Source organism: Pelophylax lessonae (assembly GCF_965119305.1).
Source record: "Pelophylax lessonae genome assembly, chromosome: 11".
NCBI lineage: Eukaryota > Metazoa > Chordata > Amphibia > Anura > Ranidae > Pelophylax > Pelophylax lessonae.
Genome location: NC_138778.1, coordinates 92442676 through 92461674, shown reverse-complemented (window position 1 = coordinate 92461674; position 18999 = coordinate 92442676). Strand labels below are relative to the sequence as shown.

Genomic DNA, 18999 nt, shown 5'->3' with positions numbered 1-18999 from the left:
ATTTCACAGATAAAACAATACCAGAGTGGAGTACATAATTAAAGTAGAACTATAGGAAAAGCCAAAAATCAGATATGATGCAGTCTGTCTCTAACATTACCACACCAATTTAGTCATTACATGTTGATCCTGCCAGTAGATCACATTTTCCACTTTTTGTAACAATCTGACAACACTATTCATCCCACAGTGAAAACACACAGCAACATTGTCACCTTGTGGACAGGCAATTCTTAAATCGATATCTGAGTTTTAATGAACTTTAACCACTTAAGCCCCGGAAGATTTTACCCCCTTCCTGACCAGGGCCTATTTTGCGATTCGGCACTGTGTGACTTTAACGGACAATTGCGCGGTCGTGCGACGCTGTACCCAAACGAATTTGAAGTCCTTTTTTTCCCACAAACAGAGCTTTCTTTTGGTGGTATTTGATCACCTGTGCGATTTTTTGATCATGCGCTATAAACAAAAAAAGAGCATCAATTTTGCAAAAATAACAATATTTTTCACATTTTTTTATATGAAATTCCCCCCAAAAAAATTTAAAAATCAAATTTTTTTAACATTTTCGGGCAATTTGTTTCATATGTTTGGTAAAAAAAATCGCAAAAAGCGTATTTTGATTGGTTTGCGCAAAAGTTATCCCGTTTACTAATAAAGGGAAAGATTTTTTAAATTTTTGTTGGTTTTTTTTACGCGTAATGGCGGCGATGTGCAATTTTTTTTGTGGTATTGCGGCGGACAGATCGGACCCTTGACTGACATTTTTGACACTTTTGGGGTTACCAGTGACATTTCTACAGTAATCAGTGCTATACATATGCACTGTTACTGTAAAACTACACTGGCAGTGAAGGGGTTAACTTTTTTGAGAGGGAGGGGCTATGTGTGTCCCTAGGGGCGTGATTCTAACTGTGATTGGCTGTGGCTTGAGATGTATGAACAGTGATCAACGGTTCTACATAGTAGAACCGTATGATCATCATTCATACACAGGGGAGAATGACAGGCGGCTTGTTTACATTAGCCGCCTGCCTTTCTCCCTCTCCACCGATGATCGCGAGTGACCGGCGGACGATCGGGTCCGCCAGTCACACGCGCGGGGGGGGGGGGTCCGTGACCACTCGGGAGCGGGAGCGCGCCTCCAGGGGCGCGTGCTCGCTCCCTAGACCCTCACAGGCAAGCGACGTAGTACTACGTCGCTCTGCCTGTGAGGGGCTGACCGCCGCAGTAAATAGTCGTGCGGCGGTCGGCAAGTGGTTAAGAGACACACACATTAAAATGTAACTCCCACTAACATTTTTTAGGTAGTTAAAGCTACTGTTTTTTTTTTAAAGTTAAAACAACATTAATAAAGGTTGTATGTTCATTTTGCCAGTGTAATTCTGAGGTCGGAGGGCCAATTCCACTTTTGCTTGACCTATTACAAGAAGTGGAAAAATGAATCCACTATAGGCAGGATTAATAAATAAAACTGTTAGAGAGGGCATAGCAAATCAAAAATTGCTGTGTTAAGGAGATGTATAGCCAAAGCTCGCTTGGCTGTACATCTCCTATGGATCACAGGATCCTGTGACCCGTTTTCAGCAGAGAGCGGTCTGAAGTCCACTCTCCGCTGACGTCACAGATATCGGTTCAGGCACCGCGTCATTGCCACCACAGAGTCGGGATCTGCCAGATGCCTGGACCGAAACCTGGGTCAGCCTCTCAGCAAGCCGCTGAGAGCCTGAGCTGGCCGCTCCCTGCCCCTCCACAGCTCAGCGCTCCAATGAGCAAGGAGGGGGCTCGGGGAGCAATTCCATATTAACATAGTAACATAGTTAGTGAGGATGAAAAAAGACACCAGTCCATCCAGTTCAACCTATGATGTGTGTGTGTGTTTGCTGTTAACCGTACATTGTATACCCCTCTATGTTTTGGTCTTTAAGAATTAGAACAGAACAGAGCGATGGGCAGTGTTCGATTGCTCTGTTCTCAGTGTAGAGGCGCTGGAGGACCGGACCGATGCTGCATCCACCTAGGTAAGTATAAATGGGGGAAAAAACTGATTCCCATACATCTCCTTAAATTCAAATTTTTGGAATGTGCACATTTAGAAAGTTACAGTAGTACCATCATTTACAAGCTTTACTTAGCTATAACAAATGTAATTTCCCATCATTTTCCAATGAGTGCTTAACCACTTGCCGACCGCCGCACGACTATCTACGTCGGCGGTCAGCCCCTCACAGGCAAACTAACGTAGGGCTACGTTGCTTGCTTGTGAGGGTCTAGGGAGCGAGCGCGCGCCCCCGGAGGCGCGCTCCCGCGTGGTCACGGACCCCCCCGCGCGTGTGACCAGCGGACCCGATGTCCGCCGGCCACTCGGCGATCGGCGGGGGAGAGGGAGAATGTCAGGCAGCTTGTGTAAACAAGCTGCCTGTCATTCTCCTCGCTGTAAAGACACTGATCACTCGGATCTAGTATGTAGATCCGTTGATCAGTGTCCTTACAGCTGAAGCCACAGCCAATCACAGTAGAAAGCACGCCCCTAGGGACACACACAGCCCCTCCTTCCCAAATAAAGTTAACCCCTTCACTACCAGTGTATTTTTACAGTAACAGTGCATATGTATAGCACTGATTACTGTAGAAATGTCACTGGTAACCCCAAAAGTGTCAAAAATGTCAGTCAAGGGTCCGATCTGTCCGCTGCAATGTCGCAGTACCGCAAAAAAATCACAGATCGCCGCCATTACGCGTTAAAAAACAAAACAACAAAAATGACAAAAATCTTTCCCTTTGTTAGTAAACGCGATAACTTTTGCGCAAACCAATCAAAATACGCTTTTTGCGATTTTTTTTTTACCAAACATAGGTAGCATAAAACAAATTGGCCGAAAATTTTAAAAAATTTTGATTTTTACATTTTTTTTGGGGGGGGGGGGGGGAAATTTCATATAAAAAAATGTGAAAAATATTGCTATTTTTGCAAAATTGACGCTCTTTTTTTGTTTATAGCGCGTGATCAAAAAATCGCACAGGTGATCAAATACCACCAAAAGAAAGCTCTGTTTGTGGGAAAAAAAGGACGTCAAATTCGTTTAGGTACAGCGTCGCACGACCGCGCAATTGTCCGTTAAAGTCACGCAGTGCCGAATCGCAAAATACCCCCTGGTCGGAATGGGGGTAAAATCTTCCGGGGCTTAAGTGGTTAAATTGTCTGTCACAAGAATCAAAACAATGGTCATTATGGGAAGCAACACTTACATTATAGCTTAGTGGACCAAGCTTACAATTTTGTAACAGAACCTCCATTTCTATAGGGAAGCACAGGTTTGACAATTGCCAAACATTTTTGTTTACAAAAAGTTTTTATTTTACCCAAAGTACTGTAGTTACCACAGTAAATCAACATAAATGAGTACAGCATAGTTAAACATATGAAAAGATTCCCAACTGAGAACAAATATAAGAATATAACATTACATAAATTCCTATGAGTAGTTATTCACTTTGAAGAAAATCCCAAGAGTAGAAGTGAAAAGTTAACAATTGCCAAACATTTTCAAGGCAGCAATATCTAAAGAGTACAATGAATAAACCAGAACAAAAAGGTGTTAACAAAATGTAGTCTTGGTGAATGCAGAGGTTAGGGGATGGCAGAGGTTAGGGGAGAAGAAGGAGTTTATGGGTCTTGCATGGAGAGAAGGTGGTACACAGAGGTGGCAAGAGAGGCCTCTTTCTCTAACCAAAAAAGTACCACCAACACGGCTGCACTCACGTGTATATACATGTTTTGTCATGTGAATATAAAATAAAAACAGATGTTAAACAACTCATAAACTTAAAGTAAAACTAAAGGTAATGGTTAAGGAAATTAACCACTTTATTTGTTCTGTACCATTATCATTGAAAGGGAAAGTAAAAGAAAGTCCCACATTTTGGGTTGTCCCCAGAAAAGTAATTGAGGGAAATCTTCCAATGGGGACACTAGTTCTTGTGACCTGGGGGTTCCCAAGGTATTCCCCTAATTTGCAGGGATTTTCTCTCACTTTCTGTTTGGGTATGGGGCAGGAAGTAAAGGGAAATATCTGCAATGGGACATACAGCTGATGACTAAAAAAAAAACAAATTACGTATCTGACAGGGGTTATCAAAAAAAAAAAAAAAAGACATATCTGACAGGGGTTATCTTCCCCCTACTCTATCCAAAATGAAAAAAAAGTTTTGCCTATAGTTCTACTTTAACTACTTAAGCCCCGGAGGATTTGGCTGCTAAACGACCAGGGGGTATTTTGCGATTCTGCACTGCGTGACTTTAACGGACAATTGCGCGGTCGTGCGACGCTGTACCTAAACGAATTTGGCGTCCTTTTTTTCCCACAAACAGAGCTTTCTTTTGGTGGTATTTGATCACCTGTGCGATTTTTTTGATCATGCGCTATAAACAAAAAAAGAGCGTAAATTTTGCAAAAATAGCATTTTTTTTCACATTTTTTTTATATGAAATTCCCCTAAAAAAATGTAAAAATCAAAATTTTTTAACATTTTCAGCCAATTTGTTTTATGCTACCTATGTTTGGTAAAAAAAATCACAATAAGCGTATTTTGATTGGTTTGCGCAAAAGTTATCGCGTTTACTAACAAAGGGAAAGATTTTTGTCATTTTTGTTGTTTTTTTTTTAACGCGTAATGGCGGCAATCTGCGATTTTTTTTGCGGTACTGCGACATTGCGGCGGACAGATCGGACCCTTGACTGACATTTTTGACACTTTTGGGGTTACCAGTGACATTTCTACAGTAATCAGTGCTATATATATGCACTGTTACTGTAAAAATACACTGGTAGTGAAGGGGTTAACTTTATTTGAGAGGGAGGGGCTGTGTGTGTCCCTAGGGGCGTGCTTTCTACTGTGATTGGCTGTGGCTTCAGCTGTATGCAGAGTGATCAACGGTTCTACATAGTAGAACCGTATAATCATCTCTCATACACAGGGGAGAATGACAGGCAGCTTGTTTACACAAGCCGCCTGACTTTCTCCCTCTCCCCCGCCGATCGCAGAGTGACCGGCGGACATCGGGTCCGCTAGTCACACGCGCAGGGGGTCCGTGACCATGCGGGAGCGGGAGCGTGCGCTCGCTCCCTAGACCCTCACAAGCAAGCGACGTAGACCTACGTCAGTTTGCCTGTGAGGGGCTGACCGCCGACGTAGATAGTCGTGCGGCGGTCGGCAAGTGGTTAATAAGAAAAAACATTATGCATTTGCATTTGCTTTAAAAAAAAAAATAAAAATAAATACACTGCATACATTTTAATTTTTACTTGCAAAGACATAACTAAATCCATAAAAGATCCATGCAACCGCTATGAGACCCAGACAACAGAAGGCCCAGAACTGTCTTATTTTTACAAGGACTGATGCAAGTAGCAATTGCATATATATATATATGTATACATGGCTTGGGAACATCTCCACTACTTTAGCCTTGTAATTGGTACTATGGTACTGCTGAAAGATAAATGTAACTTCATTTTTTTCATACTTTTATTTCAGCTGACTTGCATTATTTCCCCTTTTAATGCTTTATATATGTTGCATAAGTAAATTATGGTTTATGGTAACAATTGTAAAAATCTAAGTAGCTGTCACTATCTGTCTCGTGATCTCAGGCTCTTTGATATGCAGTATCTTAAAATACAGAAGAAAGTAAAAGAACAAAGTACCGTCCATCTAACTAATGTGAGTCAGGTTCTATTCTATACTATCTATGTTATGCCACGTTCCTTAAAAACCATTTCCCAACACTATGTATTGTAACAGATGTTGATGTCAAGGAGTTGACACGAAATATTCAGTAATTCTGGGTGATTTGAAAAGTGACTTGTTTACTTCTAGAGTTGGTAAAAGTGAGGGGTATTTGGATTCGTATTGATTAAGAATACTTTCTCATTCTTCGTAACTAGGCCCTTATGGTAAGATTCTTTAATAAAGGGGACAAAAACAGTAAACTTTTAGGATGGGTTTACATTTTTTATGTAAACTATTTGGTCCTGAATGACATCATCCTTGTCAGCACTTTTAACCACAAGCTGTCTGCCATATGTGTCCTAAGTCGGGATAACAAGCTCTATTCAGTAAAAGCTATTTGGAAGACTACAACCACTGGATAATTATTTACTGAAGTGGGAAGGGCAACAACTTCACCCCCACCCCAGCACAATCTGTTTTTGAATAGCTGCACTGGAGGGCAAGGCAGACATGGAGACTCCTGTTGTCTCCATAAAAAGTTCCATTGTGGTAGCAAGGGTAAATAAAAAAATGTAATAAAATAAAAATCATTCAATTTAATTTAAAACCACCCCCCCCCCCCCCCATTATGCCTGGCGCACCCAATTTTGAGTCTTGACATGTTTGGTATCTATTTATTCACTACAACATCTTTTATATTTTACCAAAGAATTGTTTTTTTTTAGTGTTTATGTGCACTGAAATTCATTTTATAGTGTTGTTCCTAAAAAGTTGTGTTTGATAAACAAATGTGCAAATATTGTGTGACCTCAAAAACCGAAACAGCCACCATTTCATTCTCTAGGGCCTCTACTTTCATAATTTTCTAAGTAAAATGGTGATTTTTATTGTGTGTAAAAAAATTAAATATTGCCCCAAGCAGCAAGTGGTTAAACACTATTTCTTGGTTGTTCTACAGAGCTTTTAATCCTTGAAGGTTACTGAATGAGAGATTTAGGTTAGGTACCTTTTCATCCCTAAGAAGATTATCCACTTGACCTCTGGAACATTTACTCCCCTTCGTGACCAGGCCATTTTTTGCGATAAGGCACTGTTATTTTAGCTGACAATTGTGCAATTATGCAACGCTGTACCCAAATAAAAATTGTCATTTTTTTCCCCACAAATAGAGCTTTATTTTGGTGGTATTTGATCACCAGTGCCTTTTTTTATTCCTTTGCACTATAAACAAAAAAGACTGGTAATTTGAAAAAAGAATATATATATATATATATATATATATGTATATATTTTAATTTCTGCTATAAAACATAAAAAAAAAAAATAATTTAAAAATTGAATTTCTTCATAAATTTAGGCCAATATGTATCCTACTACATACCGTATTTTTGCGACTTTTAGCAGGACTGTGATATTGTGGCGGACAAACAGATACTAACTGACTGACACTTTGTGGGAATCAGTGACACTAATACAGTGAGCAGTGCTAAAAACATGCACTGACACTGTACTAATGACAATGACTGGAAAGGGGTTAAACATCTAGGGAAATCAAAAGGTTAACTGTGTGTGCCTAGCCAGTGTTTTTGTGTAAACTGTGTACTGTTTTTATTTAAGGGAAGTGGTTGATTTTATTCCCTGCTTTGCAGAGACACAAAAATCAGTTTCCCCCCTATCAGAACTGAGCTCTGCCTTGTTTACATAGGCAGAACTCTGTTTTGTGTCTCTGCTCAATGATCAGCGGGTGCCAGCTGAGATCCATTGCCCAGCACCTACAGATCGGCTACGGCTGTGAGTAATCACAGCTGAAGCATCCCATCAGCGGCGTGCATGCATGCCCCCTAGGTGGAAGTGCAAAATCACGTATATACACGTGATTCTGCACAGAGAGGCCGCCCTGTAGCAGTATATCTGCAATAGGGTGGTCCTTAAAGCGTAACTCCACTTTTGTTGAGAAAAAAAAAAAAACATTCCCTTCTGGGTGATCTGGTACATTGCAGGGATTTTACCAAACTTTGTTGCAGATTCCTACCTTTTGTTATTCTGAAGAAATTACTGTTTGTTCCTCTGTGCTGAGTGGGTCTAATGGGAGTTGTTTCATAATTATCTATCAGCTGTGGCAGCTGCAGGGCTCTAATGAGGGAAGCTGCTGGGCCTGCATCCCTTTCAGATGTGTTCCTATTGGGAGTATCTCACCAAAAATGACATTTTTGTTGCAGGGGATGCCAAAAATCTAACTTGTATCTTAGGCAGACTTCTGGGAAAATTGGTGAGCTGATCACACAAGCAGGAAATGATGTTTCTGGGGTGTGGTCAGTATACATTCTGTGTACAGAACAGCTCCAGGTAGCCATATTGCATTGCATTTTCAGAAAATTACAACATCTGGAGAATGTACAAGAAAGGTGACTTTTTAATAACATTCAATTACAATATGATTTGTGTCGCAATTGGATATGCTATATTGTTTTTTCTTTATTTGCTATCCCCCCCCCCCCCAAAAGTGGAGTTACCCTTTAACCACTTGCCGACCGCTTACCGCATATATACTGCGGCAGTGTGGCTCTCCCAGGCAAACCGACATAGGGATACGTCAGTCGCTTGGTGGCAGCTAGGCGGCAGCGGGGAAGCCGATGCACGGGTCAGGCAGCTCCGATTGCCGTCTGACACCCGCGATCATTTCCCGCTGACAGAGAAGAACGGTCAGCTGTTGTAAACACAGCTGACCGTTCTTCTACCTGGAATGATCATTGTCATGCCTCCAGCATAAGAAAATAATTAATGCTATGGGAACTTGTAATACCAAAATTGTCCACAAGATGCAACTGTGACAAAGACTATTGTTGGACAGTACTTTATGGTATCTCTTGCTCTCTATTACTGAGTATTAGTTCCACCCCTCTCTGAGAAAATCTCCATTTTAGAACACCTCATGGACACAGCCAGACAACATCTGAGGTTGCTGTGGGAAGATTCCTGAACCCTTCTTAGAAGCATTGCTGGTATGCTCATGAACTGTTAGTTATATACTCAGTGCATATATTGTTTATGTTTGTACACTGATTATATGCCTTTATCTGTTTATTTACAGTTTCACCATATTCTCAATCCTATCTGAAATCAATCCTATCTTATCAATCCTATTCTCAATCTTATTTGCATATCCATCTGAATTGTATCCTGTTTCATGTGACCACCATTCTTTCACTGGAATAAAGCCTTAAGTTACAAAAGGACTGGTTACTATAGGATTGAAGGTTTAGCTGTATGTTGAGCTGCACACCCCTGGAGCATACGTGTAGTGAGAACAAAACAATCATAGAGCCCCTGCGATCCTTCTATATAGGATCACAGGTCTCTAAGGTCATTCCACAGGCCACGCCCCCCCCACAGTTAGAGACACGCCCCTAGGTACACATTTTACCCCTAGATCACCCACACTGTTAACCCCTTCCCTGCCAGTGTCATTATTTCAGTAACAGTGCACATGATTAGCACTGATTACTGTAGTATTGTCACTGGTCCCCCCAAAAGTGTCAAAAATGTCAGTCAGGGGTCCGATCTGTCCTCTGCAATGTTGCAGTCCCGCAAAAAATCGCAGATCGCCGCCATTACTAGTAAAAAAAAAAAAAACTATAAAAATGACATAAATCTTTCCCGTAGTTAGTAGACACAATAACTTTTGCGCAAACCAATCAAAATACGCTCTTAACTCTCCACACTTAACCTAGCTTTAACCAAAATGTGTGCTACATTGAGGACTGGAGTGCCCTCATTGGCGGGGCATATATCCTTAACGAAAATGTTCTTACTTCCCCGAATCCTATATCTCTTCCATACACTGCCACTCCCCTACTCCCACATTCAGCTTAGGAGGATACAAAGCATCCTCCAGTAGTTCATCTGGGAAGCTAAGAAACCACATCTCAAAAAGGATATCCTACATATGCCAGTGACAAAGGCAGGCATGGGGGCCCCCAAGGTAGTCTCTTATTATAAAGCCACGGTTATGTCCCAATCTAGGGCATGGTGGAACCCACAACTCAGGCTACCTTGGACATAAATTGAAACGGCAGCAACCAAAAAAGACATGAAGCTCCTGATAGGCTCACCCTGGATCCAGCAAACCAACCCAGCCCAAGCCCTGGATACAGTCAAAGCAACAATCAAAGTATGGAACTCAATAGCCAATTTCTCGGGTGGCCCTACTAAAAAAGCCCTGCACATTCCCCCACTGGAAATACTGGAATCCCTTATCCCTGGCACTTCCAATGCTGAATGGAACCAAGCCGGAATCTAGAATGTAGCATCTCTATATTCCAAAACTGCCCTTCTCTACTTCCAAGAACTCAGAGACAAATATTCATGAAAATCCTCCACTTTTTTCAAATATCTCCAAGCGAGACACGCTCTCCAAAAAGTCCTCCCCTTCTCCACCTCAAACCTCTCCGAAAAATTCCTTTCTATAATGGAATCTCCAGCAAACCTTCAAATCGGGATATCTTCCTTCTATAACCTAGTAGCAGGCAAACCTCCTCAAAAGACTGCATCTATGTTGTACTGGGAACAATCTTTCCAATTTAAAGCAGACCCCAATCAATGGCCCCAATCAATCTGCACTCTTCCTTTAAGGAGAGTTTGCGGAGACCTCCTAACAGATTGGCGCCTACCTTTGCTGTCCCACCCGTGCCTCCCTCTCCTCCCACGCCTCCTGGGGATGACTTGGTTGGGGGTGAACCCATGCAGCTGGGCTTTGCTCACCTGTCCGAGGGGGAGAGGGTACTCCGAAGACGCGAGGGTCGATGCATGTACTGTGGTCTCGGTGGGCATTTTCGGTTGGCATGTCCGAACCGTCCGGGAAACGCTCGCACCTGAGATCCTGTCGGGGGCAGATCTTGGGTGGAGTCTCCTCGTCCCCGGTTTCCCGTGTTGACAAACCACTGATCACTGTTGTCCTCTCCTGGGTCGGGGGCTCAGTGACGACCCAGGCGTTGGTGGACTCTGGTGCTGGTGGTTTGTTCATTGATAGCGTGTTCGCTGCCGCCAATTCCATTCCTCTGCAGGCCCGAGGTTCTCCACTGGCTCTTGAGGCGATAGACGGCAGACCCCTTCTGCCGCCACACGTGACTCATGAGACCCTTCCAGTGGGGATAGCCATTGGTGCCGTTCACAGAGAGTCGGTCTGCTTCCAGGTTATTTCGTCTCCACACTACTCGGTGGTCTTGGGGTACCCCTGGCTCCAGAAGCATAATCCGACTTTCGATTGGAGATCGGCCGAGATCCTCTCGTGGTCACCGCAGTGTGGGGCTAGTTGCATCCATGGGCCTGTCAAGTTGCTGTGTACTTCCTCGGACTCTCTGTTGCCTCCTGAATACGAGGAGTACCGGGATGTATTCGATAAGGTGCGCGCGGTTGCCCTACCTCCGCACCGCCCATACGATTGTGCCATCGAGTTACAACCTGGTGCCGTTCCTCCTCGTGGCAAGGTCTATCCACTGTCGGTAGCGGAGAATGAGGCCATGGAGGAGTACGTGAAGGAGGCGCTTTCATGCGGACACATTCGCAAATCCTCGTCCCCGGCAGGGGCTGGATTTTTCTTTGTGAAAAAGAAGGGCGGTGAGTTGAGGCCTTGCATCGATTACAGGGGTCTCAATCGCATCACGATCAAGAACGCTTACCCGATACCCTTGATTTCCGAGCTGTTCGATCGCCTTAAAGGGGCCACGGTCTTTACCAAACTCGACCTGAGGGCGGCATATAACCTCGTAAGGATCAAGGCGGGCGATGAGTGGAAGACCGCGTTTAACACCAGGACCGGTCATTATGAATCTTTGGTTATGCCCTTTGGGTTGTGCAATGCGCCCGCAGTCTTTCAGGAATTCATTAACGATGTTTTCCGTGACCTGTTGCAGCAGTGTGTGGTGGTCTATTTGGATGACATCTTGGTATATCCTGAATCCATGGAGACCCACATTCTGGATGTCAGACGAGTGTTGCAACGGTTACGAGAGAACAAGCTGTTCGGTAAGCTTGAGAAATGCGAATTTCACCAATCCCAGGTAACCTTCTTAGGTTACATCATTTCCGCTGAGGGGTTCTCCATGGATCCTGAGAAGGTTTCGGCTGTCTTACAGTGGCCCCAGCCCAGTGGTCTTCGCTCCCTGCAGCGCTTTTTGGGCTTCGCCAATTATTATCGGAAGTTCATCAGGGACTTTTCCATGCTAGCCAAGCCTCTCACGGATCTGACCAGGAAGGGCAGTAATTCCCAGGTCTGGCCGCTCGAGGCCATCCGAGCTTTTGAGGCTCTAAAGTCCGCCTTTGTGTCGGCTCCGATTCTGTCGCATCCCAACCCTGGGTTGCCCTTTGTCCTCGAGGTGGACGCGTCTGAGACGGGAGTAGGCGCCCTTCTGTCTCAGCGTAGAACACCAGAGGGTCCTCTGCTTCCTTGTGGGTTTTACTCCCGGAAACTGTCTTCCGCGGAGTGCAACTATCAGATTGGTGACAGGGAGTTATTGGCCATCGTGCAGGCCCTTAAAGAATGGAGGCACTTGCTCGAGGGTTCGGTGGTTCCGGTCCTCATCCTGACGGACCACAAGAATCTGACCTACCTTTCTGAGGCCAAGAGATTGACACCACGTCAGGCCAGATGGGCTCTGTTCTTGTCACGTTTTAATTACGTGGTCTCCTACCTACCCGGTTCCAAGAACATCAGGGCGGATGCCTTATCACGGCAGTACTCCGACCTGTCCAGGGAGGAGTCAATTCCGACTTCGGTCATACCTCCGAATCAGATCCTGGCCGCCATTCGCACCAGCCTGACCTCTCCCCTGGGTGAGCAGATTTTGGCGGCTCAATCTGGTGCTCCCTCTGAGAGACCCAACGGCAGATGTTTTGTGCCTGAGGAGTTGCGCACTCGGTTGTTGCGAACCTACCATAACTCCAAGACCGCGGGGCATCCTGGAAAGAATCAGCTGTCCTGGGCTGTTTCACGTTTGTTCTGGTGGCCTTCCCTACGTTCCGACATCGCCGCATATGTAGCGGCATGCTCCGTTTGTGCCCAGAGTAAGTCCCCTCGGCACCTTCCGTTGGGCCTTCTGCAACCCATAGCCACCGGGGAGCGCCCATGGTCACACCTGGGGATGGATTTCATTGTGGACCTCCCTGCATCCCGAGGCCATACGGTCATTCTCATGATTGTGGATCGATTTTCACTGTGTTCCTCTCAAGAAGTTACCCTCTGCACAGGAGTTGGCCACGATTTTTGCCAGGGAGGTCTTCCGGTTGCACGGTTTGCCCAAGGAGATTGTGTCGGATCGGGGGAGTCAGTTTGTGTCCAGGTTCTGGCGCGCCTTTTGCTCCCAGTTGGGGATTCATCTCTCCTTCTCCTCGGCCTACCACCCTCAGTCCAATGGGGCCGCAGAACGATCCAATCAGGCCTTGGAACAATTCCTTCGTTGCTATGTCTCCGATCACCAAGACAATTGGGTTGACCTCCTGCCTTGGGCTGAGTTTGCCAGGAACACGGCGGTGAACTCTTCCTCTGGGACGTCTCCCTTCATGGCCAATTATGGGTTCCAACCTGCCGTGTTACCGGAGGTATTCTCTCCCCAGTATATTCCGGCTGTGGAGGATCACCTTTCCGTCCTACGTGCTTCTTGGGTACAGATCCAGAAGTCCCTTGAGGTTTCTGCGCAGCGCCAGAGACTCCAGGCTGATCGCAGACGAGCGCCTGCTCCTTCCTACCGGGCCGGAGACCGTGTATGGTTGTCCACCCGCAACCTCAACCTTCGAGTGCCCACTCCCAAGCTGGCGCCTTGCTTTGTTGGTCCCTTCCGAGTGCTTCGCAGGGTAAACCCGGTAGCCTATGCCCTTGCGCTTCCTCCTGGCATGCGGATCTCCAACGTGTTTCATGTCTCCCTGTTGAAGCCACTGGTGTGTAATTGTTTCACTTCCTCGGTTCCTCGGCCCCGTCCGGTCCAAGTGGGCAATCGTGAGGAGTATGAGGTGATCAATATCCTGGACTCACGCCTGGTCCGCGGTCGGGTGCAGTTTTTGGTTCATTGGCGTGGTTATGGTCCAGAGGAGCGTTCCTGGGTTCCCTCCGCAGATGTCCATGCTCCTGCCTTGCTCCGAGCCTTCCACGCACGCTTCCCTCAGAGACCGTTCTTTACTCCGCGGAGGAGGGGCCCTTGAGGGGGAGGTACTGTCATGGTCTTACCTTCTTGCTGTTCTCCTTCGTTTGACATGTGCTGGCGGCCATCTTGGTTTCTGGGTTTCTTGTAGCCTCCCACCCTGCGGCTCCTCCTTCCCACTGGGAGGAGCTGGATGCCTAGCTCATATATATAGGAGGTCTGTGGCTTCAGTTCCTTGCTTGGTCCTCCTGTGTTCACATGCTTCTAAGACTGCTGCTGCTTCTGGTCCCTGATCCTGGCTTCGTCTGACTACCCTGCTGGTTCCTGTTCCTGGCTTCGTCTGACTACCCTGCTGGTTCCTGATCCTGGCTTCGTCTGACTACCCTGCTGGTTCCTGATCCTGGCTTCGTCTGACTACCCTGCTGGTTCCTGACCTCTGGCTTCGCAAGGACTCTGCCTCGGTTTCGCCTTCCGTTTGGACTTTTGCTTTACAGCTTGATTTTCAATAAAGCCTTCTTATTTTCACTTATCTGTTGTTGTACGTCTGGTTCATGGTTCCGTGACAGGTGGTCAGATATGGTGGCCTACAGTTTTCTCTCAGTACATGAATCCTGTCTTCTTGGAAGAGGGCTGGGACAAGGGGAGGGGCAAAAGGGGCAGGGACCCCAGGTGCAACAGTTCAATGTGAGGAAGGAGCGCATGTGGAGTGGAGTGAATCTGTGATACTGCAAGCCTAAAAGAGAGCCCCTTCCACTTGTAGAGTGGCAGCGGGGTTGGAGAGCTCTCTGCACTCCTGAACCCATCACTAGAAGTCAGAAGTCGCACTTCTGGAGGTGATCTCCACCCAACAGGTGACTGCTAGTCCAGGCCACTGACACAACATCATTCAGAGGTGAAGAAGACAGAGCGGCACCTTGTGGGTGTTGGTTGTAGGCCAATATTACAAAAAAAACGAGAGGACAACAGACAGAGGTTAAACATATATGCAACAATAATACATTTGGTGTGAATTGATTAACATCTTGGGGGGAGGGGGGTGTGCGCTTTGTGATGGGGGGGTGAAGGGGTTAATTAACTAACCCTGCCACTGGCCTCTAATGCAGCACGAGGGGGTTAGTTAACTGCCATTGGTCACATTAGTGGCAGTGCTACTTAACCCCTTCATGTTTCCCATCATGCTGCATTAATGGCCAGTGGAAGTGTAAATTAACCCCTTAGCAATGCAGCATTAAGGGGTTAATAGACACTACCCCCTTCATTCTGCATTTCAAAGAGGTCAATTTACACTTCCATTGGCCATTAATGCAGCATGATGGGGTAAATTAACCACTTCAATACAGGGCACTTTTACCCCCTTCCTGCCCAGACAAATTTTCAGCTGTCAGCGCAGTCACACTTTGAATAATAATTGTGCGGTCATACGCTGTACCCATATTACAGTTTTATTATTTTTTCCCCACAAACAGAGATTTCTTTTGGTGGTATTTGATCACCACTGTTTCTTTTATTTTTTGCTAAACAAATTAAAAAATTACCGAAATCTTTGGAAAAAAAAAAAAAAAGTTTCTTTGTTTCAGTTATAAAATTTTGTAAAGAAGAACGTTTTCTCCTTCACTGACCGGCACTGATTGTCACTGATGAGGTGGCACTGATGAGGAGGCAAAAATATGCAGCACTGATGAGCACTAATAGGTGGCACTGACAGGCATTACTGATTGGCATGTTTATTTTCACTAATTGGCATCTGATGGGCACTGTTTGGCATCTGTTGTGGGCACCGCTAATAGGGGCTGCACTGATAATCAATACGTTGACCCCCCTCCCCCCCGTCACGAGAGCCACTGATCGGCTCTCCTCTGCTCACGCCTTGTCAGCACGAACAGAATGCTGATTACCGGCACTTCCTGATTACCGATATGTTTAGCTGTGATTGGTCATAGCTGATCACGTGGTAAAGGGCCTACGTCATAGGCTCTTTACCAAGATAGGAGAGGTGAGGTGTCAGAGCACCACACCATGCCACCGATCTGCGCCTAGTCAGGATAACTGATCCCCTGCCCGCCTGCCCGTCATTCTGGGTGGGATTAACACTGCCACTGACCACTAAAGCGTTAGAGACCAGTGGCACTTAATTAACCCTTTTAAGCTGCAGTACTGGCCAGTGGCAGTTATTTAACCCCTTCATGCTACATAGGTGGCCAGTGGCAGTGTTAATTAACCCTGTCATGCTGCATTGTGACCAGTGGCGGTGTTAATTAAACACCATCCTACTTCATTGTGACCAGTGGCGGTGTTAATTAAACACCATCCTGCTTCATTGTGACCAAAACTGATAAGAGGCATGGAGGAGCTCAGCTATGAGGAAAGATTTGAGGAACTGAATTTATTCTCTCTTGAGAAGAGGAGATTAAGGGGGGATATGATCAACATGTATAAATACATAAGGGGTCCATATAGTGAACTTGGCGTTGAGTTATTCACTTTAAGGTCAACACAGAGGACAAGGGGGCACTCTTTATGTCTAGAGGAAAACAGATTTAGTCTCCAAATACGGAAAGATTTCTTCATCGTAAGAGCTGTGAAAATGTGTAATAGACTCCCTCCAGAGGTGGTTCTGGCGAGCTCACTAGATTGCTTTAAAAAAGGCCTGAATTCTTTCATGGGTGTACATAATATAAATGGGTACTAATATCTATAGGTAAAGTTGATCCGGGGAATATCCAATTGCCTCTCGGGGGGATCAGTAAGGAATTTTTTTCCCCTGCTGTAGCAAATTGGATCATGCTTTGCTGGGGGGGGGGTTGCCTTCCTCTGGATCAGCTGCGGGTATAGGAATGTGTATATGGGATTGTATGGTTGGGTTTTCATTACTGGTTTTTTTTTTTGTTTTTTATTGGTTGAGCCAGATGGACTTGTGTCTTTTTTCAACCTAACTATGACCAGTGGCGGTGATAAGTAACTCCTCTCATGCTGTATTAGTGACCAGTGTCAGTGTTAATTACCCTTCATGATGTATTATGAAGGGGTTAATAAACACACACTGTTGCTGACAACCAATGGGGAGGGATTTTTTTAAATAACACTGCCACTGACCATTAATGCAGAAAGGTTAATAGGCTACCAATGAAGAGGGTGTTTAATAGCATAACGCCACTGGCCACCAATGTAGGTGTTATAATTGTGGAAATTGGCACCAATGTTGGGGGGTAACTATTACAAAAACTGGCACCAATACTGGGGGTGTTATTGTGTCCACTGACATCAAAAAGAAATACTGGTAGGTTAATTGGCTCCTGTCTAAATTTGTATGTGTATTGTAAGGGATTTGCTCAGTAGCGGGGTGTGCAGGACCCTCTGAATGGGTCACAGCACAGTGAAGTAGGCACGGACAGACAGCAGGTTCTATGTGAAAACAAAACTGGTTTATTTACACGTGTGCGGTTACAAAGTGCAGGTATCAAAACAGGTAAAGTAAAATAAAACAGAAAATAAACCGATGCCACTTTTTTTTAACTACAAAAACACAGGAACCTGAATACTTGTTCTGCTACAGCCTTCCACTGCCCAGACACTTGACGGTCACAATAGAAATAAACAGAGGCTCTTAGGCCTCTTTCACACTTGTGCAACTTGTCATGCAACTTTGGACATCAGAGTTGCACGATATGTCGTTCCCCATGTTTTCCAATGATACCCATTCAAATATGAGCAACCTAAAGTTGCAGCAACTTCAAAGTAGTTCATGCACTACTTTGTTCCAACTTTCCAACTTGAGGGCCATAGACTTCAATGTTCACCCTCAGAAGTTGCATGAAAGCCATACCTGAATGTTATACAATGCAACTTGTGTGCAACAGTTGTCCATTAAAACTGTTTAAAACCAAAGTTGTATCCAAGTTGCACCCATCCAAAGTTGCACCAAAGTTTCACTCCAAATTTGGCGTAACTTTGGAGTAGTACAAGTGTGAAAGGGGCCTCACTCAGTGGTATTGCTGCCCCCCCAGTCTCCCATGCACAGAGATCTGGTTCCATGGTGGAGCCCCTTCTCCAAACAGCCTGGGAGTTTTATAGAGCCCTGAGTGTTTTAACTGTTACATCTGAGCTAGTTAACCCTCACCGAGACCAAACAGGCCCACTACACAATACAAAAGCAATCAGTGTACAGCATAAACCTGGGACAAATATATGTCCCATCCTGGGCAAAACCCATAGATTTTCCTAGCTTCCTGTCACAGTATGTATCAGAGGCGTAACTTCAACCTTCAGGGCCCAGGTGCAAGAACCATGAAGGCCCCCCCCCAAACCCATCCTGGGGGCCCTTTCTCATGTTCTACAGCAGGCACCGCCTGCTGTCTTGAGACCCCCCACATAGTGGTGGAACACCAGGGCCCAGTCACAAGTGCGACCTTTGAGACCCTGGTAGTTCTGTCACTGACCTTACTATTACTGGGGGGGGGGTTTGAAGGATGTAAGGAAGCACTCTGGAAGATTAAGGGGAACACACTGAAGGTAATAAAACAGTACCTCAAGAGTACCACCTTACATGCCCCCTTGGGATCAGTGGCAGTAGTGGTGGTGGGAGGGGGGTGGGATCAGTGGCAGCGCTGGTGGTTATGAGGGGGGTGGGATCAGTGGCAGCAGTGGTGGTGGTGAGGGGGGTTAGATCAGTGGCAGCGGTGGTGCCATCCTCCCCCACTACCACAGCTGCCTCTTACTGATCCCACCCTGCCACCTCCACGGATCTCATGCCTTTCCCCACCTCATCACCTCTGCGACAGATGTGATGGGGGGGGAATATGGATGAGATCTGTGGTGGTGGTGGGGGGGAGGGGTGGTATTGGTTAGAGGCAGCGGTGGTAGAGAATGGGATCAGTTGCACTGACAACTTGCAGTTAATCACTTAGCCTCTAGTGATACCTCTGTGTCATAGGGTCGCCTCACAGAAGGAAGAGCTCCTCCCCCTTCACTCCATTGGTCATCAGCTGCTCAGCTGATGCCTCCCTTTTAGCCATTCAGTGTTTCCGCCTCCCTACATTGCTTCTCTCAGGAGAGGATAGGCAGGGCTGCACAGTGAAGGTTAATCCACTGCTCAGCCTCCACACAGCAGCCAGTGGGCAGACACCCCCTCACCTAA

General features: G+C 45.7%; 1 protein-coding gene across 1 annotated transcript in view; it reads right to left on the bottom strand.

Annotated features, from left to right (window-relative positions):
• IFI35 (interferon induced protein 35) overlaps window positions 1-18999 on the bottom strand; it is a 129585-nt gene that overhangs the window by 6237 nt on the left and 104349 nt on the right. The window lies entirely within an intron of this gene.